This window comes from Dermochelys coriacea, chromosome 2 (assembly GCF_009764565.3).
Source record: "Dermochelys coriacea isolate rDerCor1 chromosome 2, rDerCor1.pri.v4, whole genome shotgun sequence".
NCBI classification, from domain to species: domain Eukaryota; kingdom Metazoa; phylum Chordata; order Testudines; family Dermochelyidae; genus Dermochelys; species Dermochelys coriacea.
Genome location: NC_050069.1, coordinates 229,532,144 through 229,559,193, shown reverse-complemented (window position 1 = coordinate 229,559,193; position 27,050 = coordinate 229,532,144). Strand labels below are relative to the sequence as shown.

The 27,050-nt window shown below is 42.2% G+C and overlaps 1 long non-coding RNA gene across 3 annotated transcripts; it reads left to right on the top strand.

Moving 5' to 3' along the window:
- The first annotated feature begins 2,374 nt into the window (after positions 1 to 2,374).
- Positions 2,375 to 24,300, top strand: LOC119851830. 3 transcript variants are annotated; one of them, XR_005291417.2, is made up of 4 exons: positions 2,375 to 2,750; positions 3,707 to 3,832; positions 14,451 to 14,554; positions 23,873 to 24,300. It is a non-coding gene; the product is annotated as an uncharacterized LOC119851830 (long non-coding RNA). The 3 variants fall into 3 exon arrangements; XR_006279423.1 differs by lacking the exon at positions 23,873 to 24,300 and adding an exon at positions 16,163 to 16,344; XR_005291418.2 differs by lacking the exon at positions 14,451 to 14,554.
- Positions 24,301 to 27,050: the final 2,750 nt, after the last annotated feature.

Below are 27,050 nucleotides of genomic sequence, written 5' to 3'. Positions count from 1 at the left end.
TGGAACACACCCATACTGGAAAATTGTTATTTCTAAATTAAAACACCTGGTATCCAGAATTTGCAAGCTGCTTTGTGAACAGAACGCTACTGGAGGCCTGAAAATAGTACAAGAACATGATTTCATTGTAGAAAGAATTTTCCAACTAAAATGGAATTTCATTCTTTGTAACATGCACAATTGGACTCTGAAAAAAGCTCTTCTAGGTGCACTTTAGGGCAACCAAACATCATAAAAACAAAGGCACATCAATGCATCTTCTCTGAGACTGCCCTAAAATCCAACCCTTATGAGAGAGGTATCCACTAGACCTGCTTTAATTTTACACAAGTATCCAGGTTCTTTCCATGGGAAAGTCCATCAATGGGAGCAGAAGCCCACATCACCAGGGGCTATGCACCCCCCACTTCACCAGGGGCTATGCACTGGCAGGTACAGCCTGTGGCAAGGTTGGCTCGGGAAGGAGCTGGAACAGGAAGGGTGGGAAATTGACCAGATCAGCTCTCTTCACCAGCAGGGCTCCCCTCTAGTGTTAAAATTTAAACATGTTTGTTATTACATTAAAATATCCTAAACATCTGAAAGCTTGGACATATTTATTTTGTAATACCATCCTTAACTCTGTCTTCCATACCCCAATGATTCTTCACAGGTTAGAACTTTTAAGTAAAAGCCACAGACTCCTATTATCCCAAAGAAAACTCTACATAGTGGCCTGTGAACAGCTAACATACCCGCTAACTGGAGATCAGATCTGTCCTTGCTGTATAGACCAGAGATCACAATATTTCATATATTACCCTCACCACATGGCTACAGAAGACCCTTCTATAGTCCTTCAACTCCTCTATAAACTGGAAAGCCAACTCTATTCTGTTGCCCAGTGTTGGTCAGAGACCATCACACTCCAAATATAGTCCCCAAAGACCAACATTGTCCATGTTTGCTATCAATTTATCCAGCACAGACCCCAATATCATAAAGTTCTCTCTGCACTTGATATAGGGTGACAGGGGTGTACATTTCACCTATGCTCATGCATGAATCAGAGCTTGCAATATGGATGGGTAAGCAGCCTTTTTAGGGCTGCTGTTCCCTCTCCCACACAGATGAAGGAGGTGTGGGTGAAGCCTTAGCTCCACTCCCACCCCCACCCAAAGGTACCAAACAGTACAGCTGAATCAGCAAAGAGGTGGCAATTAGCTGGAAAGTAAGCAGACTACAATCATTTCTGCGATTTGTCATCTGTATTTGTTTCTAAACTCCCTGCTTGACACTGCCATTTCACTTAGTACACTGAAAACAGCAGAAGTAAAAGGGTTTATTATATTTTATTTTTCAACAATGTAGAAAAATGGGGGAGAAAAAAAGGAAGAACAGATAAAGTTTCCTGGTGCTCTAAAAAAGCCAAAGGAAATAATAGACATTTTTACGTTATCCAAAGGAAGTAAATATGAAGCATTTCTGACTTAAGTTGTGCAATGGGTTTTTAATGCACCAGAAATCTCAAAGATGGTTATTCACCATCAGTAGAAAGACAGAAATCAAATTCAGATATATACCTTGCCTCATTTAATTGAATGCTCTGAAAGTACACCACCCCCATCTACTGTTCAGTGGGCTGAACTACTAGCAAAGGCCCCAGTTCAAGAAGGTGCTTAGGTAGAGCTTGGTTTCAGAGTAGCAGCCGTGTTAGTCTGTATTCGCAAAAGGAAAAGGAGTACTTGTGGCACCTTAGAGACTAACAAATTTATTTGAGCATAAGCTTTCGTGAGCTACAGCTCACTTCATCGGCTTCAGTGAAACTACTCACAGCCTTAAAGTTATGCAAATGTTTAAATACCATCCCATATTGGGCCAGATTTACTCACATGTTGAATTTGTTTAAAAACAGTGGTTCAGGGTAGCTATAGAGGACAGCAAAAAAAACATAGGCTCACTAATAATTATCTTTCCTACTATCACATTTTTATTATTATGAAACTAGAAAACTTCACTATTTAAGTTCAACAGATGAAGTTGAGCTATCCCAGGAAATTAATAGATACAGGTTATTCAAATAACATTTTGCATACAGGTACAAGTTATTCAAAACTTCTGATAATAGATTCTTTAAGAAAGAAACCCTGGTTAACATTACAGCTAGAAGATTTAAAAATGGGTTCTCAATTGTTAAGTAATAAAAACCCAGTCCAAAAATTTTTGTGTATAAAAAATTGAAAAAATTTAGCTGTTAGAGGTAGAGTGTACCAACCGCAGACTGGGTCAGTAGGGGTTAATGAGAGCCTGGGGCCTCAATCAGCCTTGCCCTGCTACTCCTGCCCTAGGTGTCAAGCCTGTAGGGAGGACTTAAAAGAGCTGAATCTGGCTCAGCTGGGGAGTGGCCAGGAAGGACAGTAGTTTGCTAATTCTTTGTGAGAGAAACCTGGCTGGAGCCAGGGAGTTGAGTTGGACTACTGGCAGACAGCGTTTCTCTGAAGGAAGATAGGCCTGCATCAGGGAGCCTAAGGCAGTTGGGAAGGAAAGCTGGAGGAAGTAAATCTGCTCTGTATTCTTTATGGAGGTGTCTGCAAGGAGCAGGAAGGCTCCTGCTGAGTCAGTGACTGTCCTGCAGCAGAACTAGCTAGGTGACCAAATGTGCTGAGAAGCTTGGTGGTGACAGTGAACCTGGGGAGGAGGCTTGGCAGTAGCGGGGCTGATATGCTGTGAGCCTGGAAAGTGGCTGTGGCAAAGGCTCAAGACACAGCAAGGTAGGAAGCAAGGATGCAGAAAGGGGTCTGTGTAGTTGGGTGTTGGCTGCTTATTAAGGGTCCCTGCACCAGAACCATGTAGAGAGGGAAAGCTTAGGCTCCCCCATCTGCCCTCTGAGGAAGAGGGTATGGAAATCCCCTGGCAAGGGGTAAGGCCTATTTAAATCCCTGAGAGCCAGGGTAAAGATGAGTGAGTTTGGAACTGGACTCAAGGCCCAATGCAAGGTCAACAAACTGTTAATTTGTTGAACTATTGGCTTACCCCAGAAAGGGGGAGAGATTAAGTCGGCTTGGAAGGATTCGATTTTAATCAATGACCTGTTGGTAATGTCAATTTCACCTAACACACTAAAATTGGTCTTAAAAAAATCCGTTGGTAACAGCGTGACTGCAGGGATCAGGCATCACCAGCCCTGGGCAGCACAGGGAGCCCTCTGTAGCCCTGTTGCCGTGGGAGGGAAGGAGTGTTCAGGTCTGTGACAGCAGCGTTGCAGAGGACTCCCTGTGCTGTCTTAGGGACAGGGGACACCTGATCCCTCACAGGCACAATCTGCAGAGGGAGGCAATGGCCATTGTGGCAGGGCAGACCCCCAGCCAGCACTGTGAGGATGGTGAGCCCCTGACCACATGGGAGGTCGTCCCCTGCTGAATGGCTCTCTCTCTCTAGGCAGGAATGGATCAGCAGTAGCATGATCTCCCCTGTGCCAAGGGCTTGTTGTCTTCCTTACAGTCCTGGCTGGGGGGGTGGTTTCTGCTCCACCAGGATGACTGTGGACTCCCCCACACATTGTGCCCTGTGTCTGGGGCAGCTGGGCAACACAGGGAGCCCCCTGAAGCCCTGCTGTCAGTACTACCGTAACATTAACCTCAATCCTACCTCCACAGCTGTAAAAAACATAAAAATAGTCCATTTTATTGTTAAGATATTTTTCCTTCATTTTTTGACTTCTGCCTAGCCTAATTCCATGTGACAGCCCTCCAGTTGGATCCCAGGAAGAAGCAGGACCAGAGTAGCTGTCAGCAGGTGCTGCCAAAGGAAAAGATGTAATGTCATCCCCAGCTACAAGGAGGTGTGTGAGCTGGTGAGTTGCTTATTTAACTTAATCATTTAACATGATTTAACTTAATCACAAATCATTAGGAGGATGGCTAAGTTGGCAGTTAGAGCTAATTACATTTGTTGAACTTGACCATATTAATAGTAATCCTTTTCCATTTCATAGATATAGGGGCTAAGTATATGCATGATGCAACTTTATTTAGTTAAATGGATTAATTGGGCCTGTAATCTTTATATGGTAGAATTCCTCAGGGGTTTTTTTACTTGTGAAATATTTAGATTGGCTCTTTTGGCTTTGGTTGAGAATTAACTCATCTACGCTTCCATTCATGGGGAAATTATTAATAAGAATGATACTGATGCTAAAAGCTTCGCCCTGCTCTGCTAACTCTTCATATTTCATGGAACACTTTGGGGTCTTGCTCTGCTCTCAGTTGCACTGGAGCAAATCAAGGTAACTCCAGTGAAGTTACACTGTTTTAAAACAAGCCTGCAGGTATGATTGTGTGTTGCTCTGTAACTTGTACTGTCACTTATACCCAAATAAACTGGGTGAAAAAGCTATTGGATTGGAACAGTAGCATTTTACACATACTTTGTACTAGTGTAAATGTCAACCCAAGGTGCAATGCAACAGGGAATCAGGCCGGCAGTCATCCTGTCCTACTCGGTCTCCCCAGCCTCATTTCACGATGCCCTTTATGCCTGTATAGCCTCCCTGATCCATGTATCTTTTCTCTGTGTGCATGCATGTGTTTAGATATGCTAAGAAAACTGTCAAACCTCAACAATACATAGGACCAAATTCTCTTCTAGTGTAATCTGACACAGTTCCCTTGACGCTAATGAAGCTATGCATTTTACACCAGCAGATAACTTTGGCCCACACTCTAATCATATGACTTTATTATCCATTCCTCTCCCCCTACTATGCTTGTGCATTGTCTAAATTAGATTGTGAGGGCCAGGAATACAGTAGAATTTTATTTGCCTTTAAATACCATGAACACCTCTGGGCCTGTAGATACAATAAATAATTGCTTACTACCTTTTGAACAAACAAGCAGATACAGAACAAGTGGGTTGCCTTGTCTTTGAATACAACCCGGAAACTTTACAAGTTTTGCCACAGGAGGGCTCTCCTAAAGTGTCCTAAATTCAATAAGGAAATCAAACTGAATAAAGACCACATACAGCAGTTTAAAACAAACTTGACCCCTACCTAGTTTGTACCAAAAGCATATGCAACACTTATTGGGGGGGGGGGGAAACTACAGAAGAATGACCATACTGGATTGCAAAAAAAAAGGAGTACTTGTGGCACCTTAGAGACTAACAAATTTATTAGAGCATAAGCTTTCGTGAGCTACAGGTCCATCTAACCCACTGGAGAGGCCAGATGCTTGAATAGCATGAATAAATCATGGCAATTTTGAGTGATCCTTCCCCTATTGTCCAGTCCTAGCTTCCGACAGTTGGAGGTTTAGGGACACCGGGAGCATGGGATTGTGTCCATTACCTCTTGGCTAATAGACATTGAAGCCATGAACCCAGTTATACTTTTAGCCTTGACAACATCCCCAGGCAATGAGTTCCATAGGTGTTGTGTGAAGTACTTTCTTTTGTTTGTTTAAACCTGCTGCCTATTAATTTCATTGGATGAACTCTGGTTCTTATGTTTAGGTGAAGGAGTAAATAACACTTCCCTATTCACTTTCTCCACACCATTAATAATGTTAGAGACCTCTAACATATCCCCTCTTAGTTCTTTTTTTCTAACTTGAATAGTTCCATTCTTTTAATCTAATCTGTTTCATACCGCTAATTTTAGTTGCCATTCTCTTTTCCATTCTAATGTATCCTTTTTGAGATGGGTCGAGCAAAACTGCATGCAGTAGTCAAGGTGTGGATATACCAAGGATTTACATAGTAGTATTATGATATTTTCTGTTTTATTGTCAATCCCTCTCCTAATGGTTTCTAGCATTCTGTTAGCTTTTTTGGACTGTTGCTGCACATTAAGCAGATGTTTTCAGAGAACTATCCACAAAGACTCCAAGATCTTCCTTGAGTGATAACCGCTAATTTAGACCCCATCATATTGTATGTATAATTGGGATGATAATGTCCATTGGAAAACACTTTTCACTTATCAACATTGAATTCCATCTACCATTTTGTTACCCAGTCACTCAGTTTGGCGAGATCCCTTTGTAACTCTTCACACTTTCTTGAGCAATTTTGTATCTTCTGCAAATTTTGCTACCTCACTGTTCACCTGCTTTTCTAGATCATTTATGAATGTTGAAAAGCACAGGTTCCAAACAGATCCTTGGGGGACACCACTATTTACTTCTCTTTATTGTTTAAAACAGACCATTTATTCCTACCCTTTGTTTCCTATCTTTTAACCAGTTAAACTACCAATGCATGAAAGGACCTTCCCTCTTCTCCCATGATCACTTAGTTTGCTTAAGAGAATTTTGTAAGGGACCTTGTCAAAGGCTTTCTGAACATCCAAGTACATTATATGGACTGGATCACGCTTTGTCAGTGAACATGTGAACATCTCAAAGAATTCTAATAGATTAGTGAGGCATGATTTCTCTTTACAAAAGTCATGTTGATCTTCCCCCAACATAATGTTCATCTGTCTGATAATTCTGTTCTTTACTATAGTTTTAATCTATTTGCCTGGTCCTAAAGTTAGGCAATCCTGGCAATTACAGGACAATAAGCCACAGGAGCCTTTTTTAAAAATGAGCACTACACTGCTAATTTAATTTAAGTGATTAGTACCTACCACAGCTAATAGTTCTGCAATTTCATATTGGAGTTCCTTCCAAACTTGGGTCGGGAGGGGGAGAATACCATCTGATTCTGGTCACTTATTACTGATTAATGTATCAATTTGTTCCAAAACCTCCTCTACTGACATGTCAGTCTGAGACAGTTTCTCAGATTTGTCACCTAAAAGGAATGGCTCAGATGTGGAGATTGCCCCTATATCCTCTCCAGCGAAGACAATGCAAAGAATTCAGTTAGCTTCTCCACAACAGTTTTGTCTTCCATGACTGCTCCCTTAGTGCCTCGATTGTCCAGTGGCCCCACTGACTGTTTGCAGACTGCCTGCTTGTGATGTACTTACCAAAAACTAACAATTTTTTTTCTTTAGTTGGTTGCTCATCAAACTTTCTTGGCCTGCCTTATACTTGACTTGGCAGAGTTTCTGCTCCTTTCTATTTTCCTCACTCAGCTATGACTTCCAATTTTTAATCAATGCCTTTTTGTCTCTAACAGTTTCTCTTTACTTTGGTGTTTTAGCAATGGTCACATTTTTTGGTCCTCTTTCTGTTTTATTAACTCTATTCTATTTTATTTCTTGAAAAAAGTTTCTTCTGGCCTTAAAAAAATAAACTATAAAAATCATCTGACCTCCTGTATAACACAGAGCATATACTTTTACCCAATTACTCCTGTTTTGTTTAAATGATTTCTCTAAATGTGGAGTGGGGGGGTAGCTGGCTCATCCTTACGCAAAGCAAGTTTCTGAAGCATGCCACTAAAGAATAATTGTATTCAATTAATTCTCTCATATTTCTTAAAATTTAAATATTTCCCAGTTTCCTATAGTCAAATTTTTCTCTTTACTCATTTTGTATGCAACACTTTGCCTGATTTTTTTTTTTTTTTCAGAGGTGCTGAAGTCTTGCAACTTGATACTACAGCACCTCAACAGTCTGAAAATCAGATAATGTCTCAGTCTGGCCAGAGGAAAAAATGGGTGCACACACTCTGAAAATGTGGCTGTAGTTCCTTTGGGAGCTGTCTGAGCCAGTATCATACTAACATAAGCTCCCTGGTAACCTCACCAAATATTGGGCTTTTACTGACACCTCAGAGAAGTCTGACCAAGTTGTGATTCATATACAAATACTCTTGTCTGATCATGCCTCTCACAGTAGACCCTGTCAGCATTATAGTGTACACAAAATAAGTTCAAATCCTGCACAGGCTTCTAAAAAGCAATTTAAAATTAATCATGCTCAATTTGCTGTGACAGTCCTTATTGCCTTTTATAAAACACATTGCAGTAGATTCATTTTAGTTTTCAGGTATGGTGAAACAGTGTGTTCATGGAAAGCATGAACCTATCTGTTTCAGTGGTTGTATCATAGATGTACTGTAATCAGTTTGACAATGGCAGCACTTTTGGTGAGGAATAAGTACAGTACTGGGATTGAGTCAGATAGCAGCCTGCATTATGGTCCCTTCATACAGCTCCAGCTGTGTATAGGGATTATAAAGGAACAGAGCAGCCCCTGACAATTTCTGCAGTGCAGGGGTAGCATAGAGCTCATATATGTAGTGGTTGTAGTTGAGAATGCTTAGTAACTACTCCTAGGTATAGTCCAAGGAGAGGAGGGTATGTATAACACTGTGATTTTAAAAAACAAAACAAAACCTGTGGCATTATGTCTCAGAGCCCAGGTCAACTGAGTTGGCCTCATGGGGCTAAAAATTGCAGTATAGACATTCAGTAATGGGCTAGAGCCCAAGCTTTGAGACCCTCCCCCATAGGAGTCTCAGAATCTGGGCCCCAGCCCAAGCCTGAATGTCTACACTGCAATTTTATAGCCCTGCAGACTGAGCCAGCTGACCTTGGCCAGACACAGCCATGCTGCTGATCTTTTAGGCTATTTGTATACTGCATTAAGAATCTGGGGAAATAGGAAATAAAATTAGTCTTGCATTCACTTCATCCATGGTGGTCTGGGTCTGTGGAATTTCTACAGTACACATCCTTCCACGTCTATTGGATTCCACTAGGCCTTGTCTTCATTAGGAAAAAAGGCTTTCCCTAGATTTTCCCCATAGTGTTTACTTTGATCTGCTAGTGTGTTTAAAAACTCCAAACTTCCTTGTCTTCACTAGGATTTTGCTACGTGTTAGTTAACATGAGATGAGAGCATAGGATTTTTCCCCCTAGTGTAAGAGCATGCTGGGAACAGTCACAAAGTGGGAATGGCTGGAGGGCTGGGTTATGGAGCAAGCCACTGAAAGTAGGAGGGAAGGTTGCCAGAGATTGCATTCATAGAATATCAGGGTTGGAAGGGACCTCAGGAGGTCATCTAGTCCAACCCCCGAGATTAGAGCAGATCCCCCCTATACTGGCTTTCAGAGTGGTCCAGAGCCCAGTAACAACAGAGATTTAAATTACTTTTGCCCCACCTCTCCTGGGTTTGCCTTCTGAGAGTCCCGAAAACTTCAGAAAAATAAACCAACTTCATGTCATATTTAGGCTCAGTTCTGATGAACAGCCTTACCCACTGCTAAACTACACTATCCTATTCTGTTTATCTCATTATATCCTATTTCAATATATCCTATTTCAGTATGTTTCTCTCATTTGTTACTTCAGCTTCCCCTCAGCTGACTGTTAATTCAGATACAACCCAACATCTGTGCTTGCCACTCTTTCAGATAAACCAAAGAAAAATGGGAAAAGCTGATTCTCAAGTAAAATCTGAAACAACCATTTCCACATCTTTTTATTTTCACATAAAGCAAAATGTCAACTCCTTTGGCATATCTGAAACAAGCAGTGCAGGTGTCAGGTCTAGTTAGCAGTCAGCTACAGGATCTGTATTCGTGCTTCAGCCAGTATAATAAATTGTACATAAGGCATAGTGCAAACTTACAATGAGAATTATTGCAATACAAGAGAAACACTGGCCATATCTGAATGCTTTATGCAAACACAAGAATGTAACTGAGAAAAACAGGTGTAGAGGGCTGTGTCTGCATTTCTAATGAATAAAAGGAAATGTAACAAGAACTATGCAAACCCTGACCTATGTTCCCAATGGCAAATATATTTATATATTTGCTAGGATGGTAGTCAGCTTATTGGCTGAATCTAGCATCAAAGCAAAACTTTAGTCTCATTACATTCAGGAATAATTAGCAACTGACAGTAAACCACAATTTGTATTGTCTAAAGAAAAGTAGTGTTGCCACCCATTCAAAAATTGAGACTCAGAGGGCAAAAATTTTGAAAGTGCGTTTTGAGGTGTTTGCCTTCTGACTTTCTTGAACCAATTGGGGAAGCCTCTACCTCCAGTTTTGTGTGTGGTCATTCCAGTGTGAAAATCCAATCTTAAATGCACATGCAGACATCTCCCTGGTTGCTAGGTGGGGAACTCAATTTCTTCTCTCCTAAACCCCAGAGGAGAAAATGTCATTATCTCCCTCTTCATCATCCTCCTTCCCCATATTCTCAGCCTCTCCATGCCCAGTCTACTGCCCCTTCATATTTTAACTTGAGCTCTCCTTCAGTTTTCCATCTGTCTTAGGTATCCCTCTCCGCTTCCCCCACCTTTTCTTTTCCTCTGCCCAGTCCACTACACACACACACACACCCACACCCTCCCCGTTTTCTTAACATCTTGTCTATGCTATATATGGAGAACAGAGGGTTGTCATCTTCACTGAGGATAGCTTTGCTTCTGTTCCACTGAAAAAAAAATAGGAGACAATTTCCATTTTTACTACCAGCACCTTTACTTCCATCTGAAAAGGTTGTAAGGAGCTACAATCATCTTAAGGGAGCTTTGGTCACATTAAAAGTAACGAGACAGGGCAGGAGTGTATGAAATAAAAGCAGGAGATCATGAGCCACTTTACTATTACTGAGAATCTTTTTTTTTAATAATGAGAACTGACAATTCAGTAGAAGTATTTATAAGCAGGTGTGAGAACATAGCAGTTTCTTCTGAGCTGTTTCCATGTATTGATGCTGCAAATAAGGGGATTTTTTTTGTATTGTCTATCACAAAGCACAATTTTGTAGCAAGCTCTGGATGAACTTGGAACTACATATCGCAAGAGCATTTGAATTTAGTGACCGCAAAAAAAAAAATCCCTTGAAAAATGCATCAACTTAATTGTGGTGGGAGTGGTGCTGTTTATCACTAGCTGATTTGAAAAGCTGGGCTCTAGGGAACCGAGAAACTTGTTGTGTTGGCTGGCACAGCTGTAGCTATCTAAGATATTACTCAGCCATGATGGGATGTGTGAGGTAATCAGAGATTCAGCAGAGCAGTCATGTGAGTAGAATATCAATAATTGCCTAGAGACTTATTTCAAATAGTGATAAGACAGTCCAGAAAATTAATTCCAGAACGAACAGATACTGCAACTAATGGCTGTATAACATGGTAAAACTAACCGAAGAAATGTTTAACAATTCCAGTTATGGTGCACCTTGTCAGAGACCCAGACTGGAAGGTTTTATCTTCTGACGGTGTTCTCTTCACAATGTGATTACATGATCTTGTAAATTACCACATAAATGTGGATTGTTTTTCAGGTGCTATGTAATTGTGTTTCAGAATCTAAAGGGTTTTTTTTGTTTATTTTTAAAAAAAGATAGTCTCTAGCTCTTATGAAGAAAACCTTAGAAAGGTGAACCAAATGTAACCCAATGCAGTAAATCAGCAGATCACTTGAAACAACACACAAGAGAGGGCCACAGGATTGCCTCCCTCTTCTACAGATTTCGGAAACATCTGCCTTTTGGCTAGGCTAAGAGAGGAAAGAGGATGAGGCGGGAAGGCAGAGGAGAGGAGGCTGCAGTGCTCAAGATCAAGTGACTAACTTGAGAGGCATGAACTAGGATTTTATCACATCAAGAAATGGAAGGATTTTAGGGATTTTATGAAGGATGAAGTGATGGGACTTAGAAGGAGCCTAAATGTGGGGAGAAGGGGGGCAAAGAAGACACTGACTTTCTGAGCCTAGGTGACAGAATAATGGGGAGCTATCAGCAATGACAGAGGAGGAAGACATGGGAAAGGGTTTTGAAGGAAAAGTGAGACGGTCAGATTTCAACATTGTTGCATTTGAGATGGGAGTGGGCCATCAGGAAGAGCTGTCAGAGGAAGACTCAAAGCTGGGAGGCTGAACAGAGAAAGGGGAGGGTAGCTGAAACTGTGGGAGCTGATGAGGTGTCCCAGAACAGAGAGAGAAGGAGAACACAGAAGGATGCAGAAAGGGGAGCCAATGGAAGATGATCTGGTTGAAAATTATACAAAATTTTCCCCCGTTTTGAAATTTCAGTGACAAGTTTTGCCGAGAAACTTTTAGAAATTTCCCATGAACAATTTTTGCTTGCTTTTGACCAGCTTACAGTGCTCCTTTTTTTTTTTCTTTCCAGAAAAGGCTTTTTCATTAACCACTTGGGGGGGGGGGGTTCTGCCTTTTTTTGTTTTGTTCTGATCAGCTGTAATGATGAGGGACCGATCAGTGAGTTAGTAGGAGAAACGGAGTTGCAGATCTTCAGGAAGAAGTGGTTGGTTCAATCAAAAAGTCTGGTAGCAGCTGAAAGATGAAGGAGATTAAGTAGAGTAAGAGACCCTTAGACATAGCCAAAAGGAGGTCTCTAGTGAAGAAGATTTTGGTAGAGCAAAGAGGCGAGAACCCAGAGAGGACTGAAAAGACTTGGAGCACAGGAAGCAACATAGCCACCATTAGATGTTGGGGACCAACAAGAAGGGAGGTTGGGTGAGATGATATATGGTAGATCGCTGGGATGGTTCAAAGGAGTGCTTCTTTAAGGTAGGGATTCAAGAGCTAGCTTGTATTCTGAGGGGGCAAGTCATTTTGTTTTTGCAATCCGTTTCAGCTTCACATTAAAATTTACTTTTGAAAAGTGACCAAGCTATTAGTGCCCATTCGCTATCACTTCTCCCAGTACAAGGTGAATTTTGTATCTTGTGGTCTGCCTTTTGTAGCACTTTTAATCATTTGAGAAACTCAAAAGCCTTGTGGCAGCTCAGCCAATCACATGGGCCCACCAAGAGTGATATTCAGCAGAGTTTGAATCTAATATTGTCTCCATCGAGTGTCAGACCATTGCTTATAGTCATCCTTCCCCACAGTACTGCCGAGGTCCTTGCCCTACGGTTTTGAATATTGGATGTGATATAAACAGTATTGGGAGAGGAAAATGAAATGCTGTTGGGCAACAGAATGCAGTTTTTTATGGTGGTTTTCCTTGATGTTTTTCTAGTTTGCAATGGTCCCTACTGTTGATATGCACTATAAAGATAGTGGTGTCAACTTGTATCTTTTATCTTGAGTCTTGCAGTATTTTGTTTTTCTTAAATCCCCAGCTCCTGAAGTCACATGACTACATAAGAATCTCAGCTGTCCTTTTAAAAAAAAAAAAAAAAAAAAAAAATTTCAGCCTTCGTGATTACAGAGAAACTTTAAAACATGAATCCTAAAACTCTAAACCAAGAATTGCAAACCACTTTCCCCAAACCCAAAACGTATTTTTTTAAATCTCTTGTTTTGGGGGCCTGCCTCATGTTTTTTGGGTGTTTAGGTAGTCAATGTGAAATAGTAAATGGATTAGAAGCCTCAGTGGGGTTAGGATCCTTTATTTTCTTTGATTTATTGATTCTAAGGTGTTACATTTTCAAGTATGCAAGGACAGCCTTTAAAAGCAGGACATGCTAAGTGTGGTGATTACAGTATAAAAGTGCTCTAGTCTGAGGACTGCAATAAGAACTAGAGTGGGAGTCACCTGATTCTAAAATGAATCAGAACTGCAATGCTGATACTCTATTACTGACTCAAAGCACCAGCAGTCAAGTCCTGTCTGTATTCCTGTCTGTGCACTATAAGTTTGGGTTATGTTAGGTTTTGTTTTGTTCTGTTCAGTTAAATCAAAAGCACCTGAGCCTAGCATAATTGAGTTATAGTTCTTTTCTTGCGAGCAAACCATATGTACATCCACACTGAACAACTCCCTATTGTCCCTTGGTACCATGTATAAAATCTTAATTTATAAACTAATAGATCAATAATCCTGATTTAAGCAGAAGCCTCTCTTTTAGGGAGAGACTTTTATACGTTTTTGTCTTAATTCAGTAGACACAAACTGGAAGTATTAATATTTATCCCTGGAAATGATAGCTTAGAATTTGAATATTTAGGCTAGACTCTCTACAACTAGACTCAAATCTCAACAGGGTCAATCCAACCCCTTCTTTCAAAGTAGATTAAACTCTCATTCAGTTACCTGTATGAGGGTCCTTAAGAAGAAGCCTTTAAAAGCAAAGAGCTAGACTCTTCTATCTGGAAATTGAAGGTTTCATGGCAACTTTCATAACACTTAGTTTTTGCTACAGTGTTTTTTGAGCAAAAATTCCTTTCCTACCTCTATGAAGAGTGCTGTGCACTGGTTGGCTTTCACTGTCTACCTCAGAAGTGGTTGTGTTTAAGTATCTCATTTTTTAAGCACTTTGAGACCTCTAGGATAATAAGTGGTTATATAAGTGTTAAAGTAGTCCCAAACGTGGCTGCAGCAACTTTTGCATCCAGGCTCAACATGATTACAAAGAAATCTATAGTCCATGTTCAGAAACTCACTGTTCTGTTAGCAAAACTTCTGCTCTCACCCACAAGAGACAGCACTAAATAACTTTCACCATCTTCTCACAAAAAGGTAAATGCGTCATAATCAGAATATTGCTGATTCAGTTTGCTGGGGACACGGCAAAATAATGATCAGGACTGTATACAAAGACATTGTGGTCTTTTTAATGGATTTTGTGCACAATCTTGCACAGATGCAGGAATTTGTCCAGTGTGGAAGCCAATAACTATTCAAGAAATGATGCAAGTGCTTCAAAGCCAATCTCAAATGCACTGTGCTGTACTACTAATCAGCAAGGTAGGACAGCAACTTGCTTGTAAGTATGTTTATATTACAATTATTTGCATTTCTTGGTTCCCTGTGTTCACTAGTTGTAATAGAGTTTAAGGCAGTATGGGTTTGGCACTGATTACACAGAGCTTTGTGGCCTGATAATATTATGCCCATATAGGTGGAGGTTGGGGGGAAATGAATAGGAATGAATTGGGCTAAATAAAAGTTCCGTGTCCTTTTTTTTTTTTTTTTTTTTTTTTTTTTGAGTAATGTCCTGATGGGTGCTCTGTTCTAAGTGCAGCAGCACCCCCTGTGCCTGGGATTGGAGCTCTTCATCAGCAGTACCTATTGGACCGCACATGCACACCTCCCGTTTTTGTGCTTTAAGCAGGATGTGTATATATAGTGCTGTTCAGTCCGACCGCCCACAAGTTCCTTCTTTACCACCTTTGGTCTGAGAGGGAATCTGCAGCAGAGCCTGCTTCTCCCTTTACCTTACTAGATAGTGACTTACCTGTTTTAGTGTAGTATTGCTGCTTTTTCTTTCCTCTATCTAAAGAAAAACACACACTTTTTTGTTCACTCTACCTTTACTGTTTGTTCCATAGCTTAGATTAATTTTCTACCTGTACAGAACTAAATCTTTTAGAAAATAACCATGTCTATTTTTTTCAATGACTGAAAGATCCAAAGGTGCAGCCGTCTCTAAGCAGTGCCTTTCAAAGTGGACCTCACAATGTAGACACCTGTCCTACCAGCTACACAATCAACAACTTCCTACTGTAATTAGAGCACATTCCACATGCTCACTTTCTACCTCCATTGCTTTTCTCAGTGTTCCCTTCGCTGACATTTGCAAAGCGGCCACATGGGTATCAGCAAATACTTGCCCATCGCTACACCATTACTCACGATGCCACAGCAGACACTTTCCTGGTACATACTGTCCTAGCATCTGCAGTAAATGCCACTCTGAAGCACCAGCTTTCCAATTAGGGGCTCCACTTTTGAGTTGCCTATAGTGGACCACCCATAGGGACATCACTCGAAGAAAAGGTTACTCACCCTGTTCAGTAACTGAGGTTCTTTGAGATGTGCACCCCTCTATGGGTGTTCCACTACCTGCCTTCCTCCCCTCTGCTTTGGAGCTGACAGTAAGCTCTGCTGCAGAGAAGGAACAGAGGGATGGTTGGACCATGCAGCATCATGTATACATCCCGCTCACAGCTCAAGATAGGGAGGTGCGCATGTGTGGTTTGATGGGCACGGCTGATGATCTCTGACTCCAGTCTCGGGGGGCATTGTCAAACCTACAGTGGAGCACCCATAGGGGGACACCTCTTGAAGAACCTCCGTTGCTGCATAGGGTGAGTAACCTTCTCTTTTGAATGCCACAACCTGAAAAATATGTTGAAACCATTCATGCTCAAAATGTTTGATAGACCCCAGAATGTGCTTAATAGACCCAAACTAAAAATGTTCATTATAGACATCCAAGCATGTTTTTAAGATGCATATACAAAACTCTTCAACAGAAGTAAATGTCATACTTTTTAACTTTTCCAAATTTAGCACTAGGCTGTTCTGGCTTTTTCTTAATAATGTGGTTATTTCACTTTTTGTTTAATCTAGGAGAAAATCTTCTCTCCAGGGCTCAGGCTGAATAACTAGGATGGGCTCTGGGGAACTCCATGTGGGGAGTATAAAGTATTGCCAGGTTGGAACAGGAGAGGAGCTATTCCACGGCCACCTTTCCAGACTCCGCTTCTGTGGCCCTGCTTCCCCTTCTGAAGAGTGGAAGGGACAGAGGTTCCTCATGGTGGCAGCTCATTTTGCTTTGCCTCTTGAACCCCCTGCATGAGAGCATAGGTGATTGGTAACTGCTGTTGGGGAGGGGGGCACAATGGTAGGACCCCCCTCGCTGCCACAGTCAACTTCCTGGTGACTGCAAAGGCACCCTCTAGAAACACCCACTTTACCACAGTGCCCCCTGACCATGGCACACTGGGCAGGAACCCATGTCACTCACCCTTAAGGCCAGCTGTGCCAGGGTCAGTCTTAAGGAGAATGGTGCCCCGGGCAAACTTGTATTTTGGCCCTAATCCCCACTGCCCTCCCAATCCCTCCAATCCTGCCTGGCTGCCCACTTCCTCTCTGGAGTCCCCTCCCTATCCCTCTGGGCCCCCCACTGCCTTCCCTGGCCTTTCCACCCATTGCCTCTGGTTCCCCACTGCCTCCCTGGACTCTAGGGTTGCCAGGCATCTAGTTTTTGACTGGAATGCTCAGTCAAAAAGGGACCCTGGCAGTTCTGTTCAGCACTGCCAACTGGGCTGTTAAAATTTTGGTCAGCGGCACAATGCGAACCTGGTGCTGAGGCAGGCTCCCTGCCTACCCTAGCTCTGCACGGCTCCCAGAAGTGGGAGCCAGCTGAGGACACTCAATCAGCGTGAACTACAAACAGAACAGGGTGGACAAACCCCAAAAGCTGGTGGATATTCCAATACTTAGATTTACCAAGCCAGCAGAAGACAGCTTCTATAGTACCTCACTGGTTACTCAGAAGTCCAAATAATGCAGTTCCCTTAAAGTACCTAGCCTCAGGCATCCATCCAGACACGCATGTCAAACCTATGATGATAAATTCTGAAAATCTTATTTCATCATATAAAAGAAAAGGTTTTCCTGATCCCAAAGGACCAAGCCCCAGACCCAGGTCAAATGATAACTTGGATCTTACACAAAATACATGCTTGTAGTCAATTCTTATCAACGAAACTAAAATTTATTCAAAAAGAAAAGTGTTGGTTAAAAGATCAAGATACATACAGACTTGAATTCAATTCTTAAAGTTCAGATACATAGCGGAGATGAGCTTGTAGTTGCCAAATGTCTTTTAGAAATAGTCCATAGGTTATAGTCTAATGTCCATATTCAGGGTGACTCCAGTCAGTGACTGAGGATCTCAATCCTTATGGCTCAAGGTTCCCCTTCTTGAAACCCAAAACAGATCTGAGATGAAGAAGGATCATGTCCCAGGGTTTTTACATTTCCAGCAGCATTGTGGCCTGAGAAAACAATAGGCTTAACTTTCCTTCTCCTAAACATCATGGCAATTAGCACAGGATAATTTATCCATTAAACAGTTCAGATACAGGTTACCACAACCTTCAGAGACATAGAGACAATAATACTATTTCACTCAAGTGAGTTCATAAATGTTAATCCTTTTTGATCTGTGAATCAAAACTATAGTAATAGACAAGACTTGTTTGCTTACATCACAAGACCTGAGCAAACATCTACCCTTCTAGCTCTAACAATGCAGACTGCATTTCAAAGCTCTATTCATTTACATCTCTTCCTAACCAGTTTCTAAAGTTTGGCCATGGGTCAGTCTGTGAGTTAATTAACTCTTTCTGGCCCTGTCACCTTTCAAGGAGATATTATATTACCCTCATAACATCACATGCCCCTTCTTGGGAAGTGGAAACACCCCTGTTCTACTGTATGTGGAACTCCACAATTGTGAAAGTGGGGGAAGGATTTTCTCTTGAATAAACTACTACAGTGGCCCTAGGGGTTGGCAGACTACGTCTAAAATTTCCAAAGGGGTCTACACCTCCATTAGAAAATTTTTAGGTGTCCATGAATGGAAAAAAGGTTGGAAATATTACTGAATTACAGAATGCAAGGGGTGTGTGTACGTACACACATCCCCCACCCAGGATATGAACTGAGCCCTTACCCAGTGGTATGGTGCACTGTTATCTCCCCCAAGATGATGCCTTTTCAGTGACTCAGCATTTTTTTAAAAAAAATTTAACTGTTTCTAGCTGTTAGAGTGGCAAAGAAAAGCTTGGAAAAATGACCTGACTGTAACTGTTGCAGCAGTGATTACCTGAATTTGAAGATAGGTTAAAACAACAGATCTGAGGAGTGTGAATTGCCCCATTCATCTCAAAGGGTATTAACTTGGAGGCCAATCATACCTAAATGTCAGTGTACAACACTATTTTCCCTGCTATTTCCCCTCCTCATCCAAGCATGGAAGAAAGGAGAGGAAGAATCATATGATGAGCTTCAGAGTTTATGGAATGACAGAGCAATTTGGTGCCAAAGATGGGTGGATTTGTGAGATTACCACTGCATTATTTTTTTTACTTAGTCAAAAAGAGGCCAAACTCAAATTGCCTACTACAGTCTGTACATGTACAAAAATGAGGAAACTAGTTAAGCTGAAATTAAAATGTACAGTCACAAGTGAAATGCCTGCAAACTGCATGGAAACATTTTTAAAACACAATGCAGCTCAAATTAAATGTATACCCTAAACTAAAAAACATAGTAAGAGGACCAAAAAAGTGCCACCCTGGCTGAACAACAATGTAAAAGAAGCAGTTAAAGGCAAAAAGACATCCTCTAAAAATTGGAAGTTAAAAGAGAAAGGACCACAAACTCTGGCAAGTGAAGTCTAAAAGTATAATTAGGCAAGCCAAAAAGAGAATTTTGAAGAGCAACTAGCAAAAGAGGGAAATACTAGTAGCAAAAAAACCTGAAGTACAACAGAAGCAGGAAGACTTCTAAACAATCCGTGGGTCCACTGGACGATCGAGATGCTAAAGGAGCACTCAAGGACGATAAGGTTATTGCAGAGAAACTAAATGAATTCTTTGCATTGGTCTTCGCAGCTGAGGATGTGAGGGAGATTTTCAAACCTGAGCCAGTCTTTTTGGGTGACAAAAGTAAGGAACTGTCCCAGATTGAGGTGTCATTAGAGGAAGTTTTGGAACACATAGATAAATTTAACAGTAATAAATCACCAGGACCAGATGGTATTTCTGCCAAGAGTTCTGAAGGAACTCTAATAGGAAACTACAGAACTACTATTTGTGGTATGTAACCTTTCACTTAAATCAGCTTCTGTACCAGATGACTGGAGGATAGCTAATTGGCACCAATTTTTTTAAAACAGGCTCCCTTGGTAATCCTGCCACTTACAGGCCAGTAAGCCTAATTCACTACCAGGCAAATTGACTGACTGAAACTATAGTAAAGAACAGAATTATCTGACACAAATTACTTGATTTGTGGGGGAAGAGTCAACATGGCTGGTGAGACACGATTTTCCTTTACAAAAATCTACAAGAATTTTTGGGGTGTTGACAAATATGTGGACAAGAGTGTTCCAGTGTGTATAGAATTTTTGGATTTTCAGAAAGCCCTTCACAAGGTCCTTTACCAAAGGCTCATAAGCAAAATAAGCAGTCATGGGATAAGAGGGATGGTCTTCTCATGGAACAGTAACTGCATAAAACAGGAAACAAAGGATGGGATAAATGGTGTCAGTTTTCACAATGGAGAGACAGATATTGATACCCCCCAGGGATCTGAACTGGGGCTAGTGCTGTTCAACATAATTATCAATGATCTGGAAAAAGAGGTAAACAGTGAGGTGGCAAAATTTGCAGCAGATACAAAATTACTCAAGGTAACTCAAAGCTGATTACAAAGGGAACTCACCAAACTGGGTGACTGGGCAACAAAATGGGAGATGAAATTCAATGGTGATAAATGCAAAGTAATGCACATTAGAAAACATAATCCCAACTATACATCCAAAATGATGGGGTCTAAATTAGCTCTTGGAAAGAAACTCAAGAAAGATCTTGGAGTCATTGATCAGATATTTTTACAGAATTATCCACAATGTGCACTGGTAGTCTAAAAAGCTAACCATGTGAGGAACCATTAGGAAAGGGATAGATAATAAGACAGAAAATATCATAATGCTACTATATAAAGTCATAGTATGCCCACAGCTTGAATACTGCATGCAATTCTGGTCACCCTATCTCAAAAAAGATGCATTAGAATTAGAAAAGATGATTTAGGGCAGCGGTTCTCAACCTTTCCAGACTACTGTACCCCTTTCAGAAGGCTGATTTGTGTACCCTAAGTTTCACCTCACTTTAAAAACTACTTGCTTACAAAATCAGACATAAATACAAAAGTATCACAGCATACTATTACTGAAAAATTGCTTACTTTCTCATTTTTACCATATAATTATAAATATAAATATTGTACTTGCATTTCAGTGTACCGTATATAGAGCAATATAAACAAGTCATTGTCTATATAAAATTTTAGTTTGTACTGACTTTGCTAGTGCTTTTTATATAGCCTGTTGTAAAACTAGGCAAATATCTGGATGAGTTTATGTACCCATTGGAAGACCTCTGCATACCCCTGCCTGGATTAGGGGTATGGAACAGCTTCCATATGAGGAGAGATTAAAAAGAGTGGGACTTTTCAGCTTGGAAAAGAGACTATTAAGAGGAGATATGATAGAGGTCTATAAAACCATCTACGGTGTGGAGAAAGTGAATAAGGAAGTGTTGTTTACTCCTTCGCACCAAATAAACAATATATTGGGTGACCCCTAACAGGCAGCAGGTTTAAAAGAAAAGGAAGTACTTCACAAAAATGCATGGTCAACCTGTGGAACTCATTGCCAGGGGATGTTGTAAAGGCCAAAACTATAACAGGGTTCAAAAAAGAAGTAGATAAATTCATGGAGACTAGATCAATCATGGCTATTAGCCAAGATGGTCAGGGATGCAACCCCATGTTCTGGGTGACTCTAGCATCGGCCTGCCAGAAGCTGGGAATGGATGACAGGGGATGGATCACTCTTATTGCCTGTTCCGCTCATTCTCTCTGAGGCACCTGGCATTGCTAAAAGACAGGATACTGGATTAAGATTGGCCATTGACCTGACCCAGTACTGCCCTTCTTATGTTCTAATCTTAGTCCTGGTTGACACTGAGGGGTGGGATCAATCTAAATTACACAACTTCAGGTACATGAATAACATAGCTGACGTCAACGTACTTAGATCTACTCGCTGCAGTGTTTACACTGCGGTGAGCCGACAGCTGACGCTGCCCCGTTGACTCTGCCTGCGCCTCTCGCTCCAGTGGAGTACCAGAGTCGACGGGAGAGCGCTCAGTGGTCGACTTATCACATTTTCACTAGACACGATTTATCGACCCCTGCTGGAAAGATCGCTGCACGGCGATCCTGCGGGTAATGGAGACAAGCCCTTAGTGAGGGGTACCTAAGCCCAAGGAGGCCAGTAGAGCCCAGAGAGCATGTGCTTTGAAAATCTACTCAGAACGGCATCTCATTTTAGTGGGTGGAGCTTAGAAAAATCCACACACACTTTTCTAGTTTGGACACTTGATGATGATATAAACTAATACAAACAAACCATAGTTTAAAAACAATAGCCAGAAAACAGACATTTACAGACAAGCTGTTATTCTCATTGTGTTTAATTATTTCAGAAGTGGTGGTAAATGATGTCAGCATTCAGCTGTATCATTTCTGGGAAGATGCACTGCATATTTTCAGGACTTTTCCTGGCAAATGAAAGGGATTGCATTTCTCTGGCTGAAAGCAAACAAAAAGCCATGATTTTTGCATCCCTTCATCAATACATGAGTCTCCTTACTGCCTTATCTCCAATACAAAAATAAATAAATTTCTTAACTCCAGCTAGCTAACTTGAAGAAATATCCTAGTAAAAACAAGGGGGGAGCCTAGTTTTTAACCTGATTTATTAACTTGTATGAAAACTACAAAGCACCTTGTCTTCACGCAGATTTTACCTCAAGTTGGTTAACTCAAGTTAGTGGATACAAGTTAAGAACACTTCTCTTGTCAGAGTGAAGACAAAACTTTGTAGTTAAATTAGAGTACTGCAGGTTGCTATTTATACAGGGCAAAACTTGATGGAAATATCTAATTCTGTACAGACCTATAATTACTGTTGTATGTTATTAAGTGTCCAATTCAAAGAAAAACAGTAGAATTCTCACTTTTTTTTGAAAAAGCAAAGTACAGAAAGTCAGACTTTTGTAAAGTTTTATGTGCCTTTAGAAATGTATGAATAAGGACGTATCTTTTGTTTAAGCGATATAACTTCTGCATAAAAGATTAGCAAATGAAATACAGCCAGAAGTTGGGTCCTGAAAAATCTGGTTTATTTACAGTTAATGAAGCAGAACAGTCTTTAACAGAACAGTTTTGTTTTCACACAAACATAGACAAAATAAGAGCCCACATGATGGATCTTCCTATGCTATTTATAGTATAAGTGCTGGATCAGAACCAATTCACCATCATATTGCTTTTTCAGGCTTATCTGTTATGTGGCTCCAAACATCTGATGCCAATAGTGCTAGTTGAAGATAATTACCTGTATATTCTCACAATCTCTGTCTTGTTACAGTTCTATCTATATATTTTATTTCTACAGGGCACAAAAAAGGACATGACTTTTGGCCAGTGTTTCAAGTTGCTTTTGTGGGATTTTGCCTTATTCTTATGTATTATTAAAGGTGGCTACAAACGTTTTCTTGATGCAATACAGAAATAGGAAATTTGATTCCTTACTTGTTACAGATAGCTAAACATGCTAGACCAGAACCGAAGTAGCATATCTATAACATGATTATATTTATTTGTTGCTTAGATTGATAGCTGTAAATTACTGAACATGGATGCATGGATTAGCACCCTCTTTGATTATATTAAAAATACACAGAGATGGAAAGGATAACTTTTACACAGCATATAGTGCTCTGAAAGCATTATTTTAAAATGTCAATAATGCTCTGAATATTTAGCTATTGATGTCTAAATATATAAAATTAAAGATCTAACAGTTGGACTGTAGTCAGGAAAAATGTACTATATTTTGCTCTAGTTTTCCTCACTGACTAAAATATCCGTTGTACTAGTTTAACTCCATTGACATCAGCTGAATTACTCCTGATTCACATAGAGGTAAAGGATGATAGAACCAAGCCCTCAAAATAGACTATAAAGTAGCACTGTGTCACTGCTTCTTGACCATTGTCTCTTGTAAGGTGCAAAACTCTTGACTACAGAAAAGCAGACCCTAAAACATGGTACGAAGTTCTTCTCTGGCATGATTCCCTTGACTCTTGTGGATTCCAACTCTAGCTATGTGTTCTATCTTAACTAGAAGTTCATGCAGGGATTACTGAGTGAAATTTGTTGTTACACCTGAGGTTAGAATTGATTATCCTGACAATTCTTTCTTGCCTCAAAATCTGAGCTGGATTGTCTCCATGTATCTGCTACTATGGGTTCTTGGTTGTGGGTTTTTTTTGTTTTGTTTTGTTTTTAAACAAAAAATCTTCCAGGGAGAGAGAGAGAGGAGGAGAGAGAAGACAGGAGTCCCAATACCATACTTAAATACTTGATATGCATTCTGTTCGTTTTTGTTAATCAAGTTTTCTTCACTATTAGGCTACAAATGGACTGCACTGCAGAGAGCTGAATAATTTCAAGCAATTAACTTTTACCACATGGCACCAAACTCAGAAAATTGATTTAAAATCAATTGAAGAAAAGGCTCTTGAAGGGAAATAAGTATGTTGTATTGCAGAACCACGGTTAAAAGTTTCTGGAAGACACGGTCTTCAGAAAAATTTTGAAGAGGAACACTCCACAGACTCTTACTATTTAGGAAAGGTAGTTCTGAACTGAAACTGAATACTGCTTCCTAAAAGTAATAACATAATACACTGCATTTTATAGCACTTTTATCTAAGCATAGTTTGAACAATAAATTGAGCTTCACCACACCACTGTGGGGTATTAACCTAGGGTTTCCAACTTTCTAATCAGACAAAACCAAACACCCCTGCTCCGAGGCCCTGCCCCTGCTCGCTCCATCCCGCCTCTCTCCCTTGCGTGCTCTCTCCCCCATCACTCTCTTTCAGCAGAATGGGGCAGGGAGTTGGGGGTGTGTGTGCGGGGGGTGAGCTCTGGGGTGGGGCTGGAGGTGAGGGGTTTGGGGTGTGTCACGGGACTCTGGGCTGGGGTAGAGGCTTGGGGTGCAGGAAGGACTGTGGGGTCCCTGTTTGGTGCTTTCCCCTCTCCCTGCACTTGCTGGGGTTCCCAGGAAGTGGCCACCAGGTCTCTGCAGCCCTATGATGCATTGGCAGCCAAGGAGGCTCCACATGTTGCACTGCCCCTGCAGCTCCCCTTGGTCACAGTTCCCAGCCAATGGGAGCTGTGGAACTGGCACTAGGGGCGGGGCAGCACCCAGAGCCTCCTGGCTGCTCATGCACCTAAGGCCGCAAGGAGCTGGTGGCTGCTTTTGGGAGCCGCATGGAGCTAGGGTAGGCAGGCAGCCTCTCTTAGCCCCGGGGCCCCACTGTGCCATCCACCGGTCTTTTAATGGCCTAGTTGGCAATGCGTTGGCAGGTGTTCTGGTCGAAAACTGGATGCCTGGCAACCGTATATTAACCTTTCACAGGTATATAACCTTACAGATAGGTAAACTGAATCAACTACTACTTAAGGCAGGGTGGGCAAACTATGGCCACCAGCCATTTTAATCTAGCCCTCTAGCTTCCACTGGGGAGTGGGGTCTGGGTCTTGCCCCCCTCTGATGCTCCAGCTGAGGAGCAGGGTCAGGGGCCATGCCGTGCGGCTCCCGGAAGCAGCGTCATGTCCCCCCTCTGGCTCCTACCCTGTCGAGGCAGCCGGGGCCTCCACTCTGCAAACTGCCCCTGTCAAAAGCGCTGCTCCTGCAGCTCCCGTTGGCCATTCCCGTTGGGAACCACAGCCAATGGGAGCTGCAGGGGCGGTGCCTGCGGACAGGGCAGTGTGCACAGCTGCTGGGCTGCACCTCGGCGTAGGAACCATAGGGGGGACATGCCGCTGCTTCTGGGAGCCACTTGAGGTAAGTGTCGCCTGGAGCCTGCACCCCCGAGCCCTGCCCTAGCCCTGATTCCCCCTCCTGCCCTCCAAACCCCTCGTTCCCAGCCCAGAGCACCCTCCTGCACCCCAAACCTCTCATCCCCAGACCCACCCCAGAACCTGCAGCCCCAGCCACAGCCCTCACCCCTTGTTGCTCAGTGTGGGGTTTGTACACAGAGGCCTGTGAGTGGATATGCTAAAAGCTCTGCTTCCCTAGCAGACCTGTACAAGGATGACTCATGTTAACAGTCTGTCAATGGCAGATGCCAAACAGGGGGTGGGCAAAAGGAGATGTTAGAGTCATGGCCTGGTACCCCCTTCACAGTGGCCCAGGGAGAAGGGCTGACATGTCGAGGGAAGCCTTAAGGATGGATCCTGGAAGAAGTCTCAGGAGAGACTCTGCCTGCCTTAGGCATAATCTCCTCAATGCTCCTCTTGTAGCCTCCTACCTAGAACAGTGATGAAATGTTACTAGCTAGTCCTAAGTGACTTATCTAGGTCATACATTGAGTTTATGATAGAAGTGGGTACAGAATCAAGGCCTCCTCTCTCCCAGGCCTGTGCTTTAACTGCTAGACACTCCTGTTCATTAACAGTTTTATGGTGACATTTTTAGACAATTTCACACAAAATTCAAACAAACAGAACAACTCAGGTCTGCCCCACAAACATAACAGAAGTAAATATTATATAAAAGGAGCAGGAGCAAAACTGACTCTCACTGAGCATTAAGGAGACCCAGTTGCTTGTGACTTGGGTTACAAGAAGCCATTTAAGGGTACTTTGTGTGACTTATCATATTTGACGTCTGCTCTTGGATCATCACATTCTTGTTTTCCTGCTGTATTGCAGATGGGAATGAGGAAAGATCTAATAATACTAGTCTTGAGCCAGTAGACCAGAAACAAGCATCACCCAGGATGCATTTTTATATCTGTAAAGGAAAAAAAAAAAAAAAGGAGGTCCAAATACAGTGACAGGTTTCAGAGTAGCAGCCGTGTTAGTCTGTATTCGCAAAAAGAAAAGGAGGACTTGTGGCACCTTAGAGACTAACACATTTATTAGAGCATAAGCTTTCCGATGAAGTGAGCTGTAGCTCACGAAAGCTTATGCTCTAATAAATGTGTTGGTCTCTAAGGCGCCACGAGTCCTCCTTTTCTTTTTGCGAATCCAGTGAGCGAGTGGCTGGCAGGTGAATCCTGTAGCTCTTGGAGGCTGAGGGTGGGTGACAGGAGCAATGCACGAACTCGCAAGCAGCAACGTGTCTCGAAGGAGGATGAGCTCCTAGGGCGAATGGGCTGGCGCCGCTGGGCTTCAGGCCTGTCGCACGCGTCTCCCCCTGCCACCGCTTGCCCCGTTTCTCTTTCTAGCAGCGCCCCGCTCTGCGCTAGGCATCTCCTGCTTTTCTGCTCGGGCGATGCGGGGTTGGCTGCCGCAGGCTGGCCGGCAGGTGGAGCCCCCTCCCGGCTCTGCGCGGCTGCTGAAGCGGGGCAGAAAGGGTTAAACAGCCCGGCTGCCTCAGCCTTTGGGGACCCCTCACCCAAATCAATCAATAAGCAGCGCCCTGCCGTCCCCCCCCCTCCCGCTTTGCAAGGCGCCGGCCGCGGGGACGCAGCGGCGGGGCCAGGATGCGGCAGGGGATCGCAGGGGGGGCTGCAGCCGCTTTCGCCGCAGCGAGAGGCAACATGGAGGGAGGCGCGGAGCGGGCCAGCCCCTG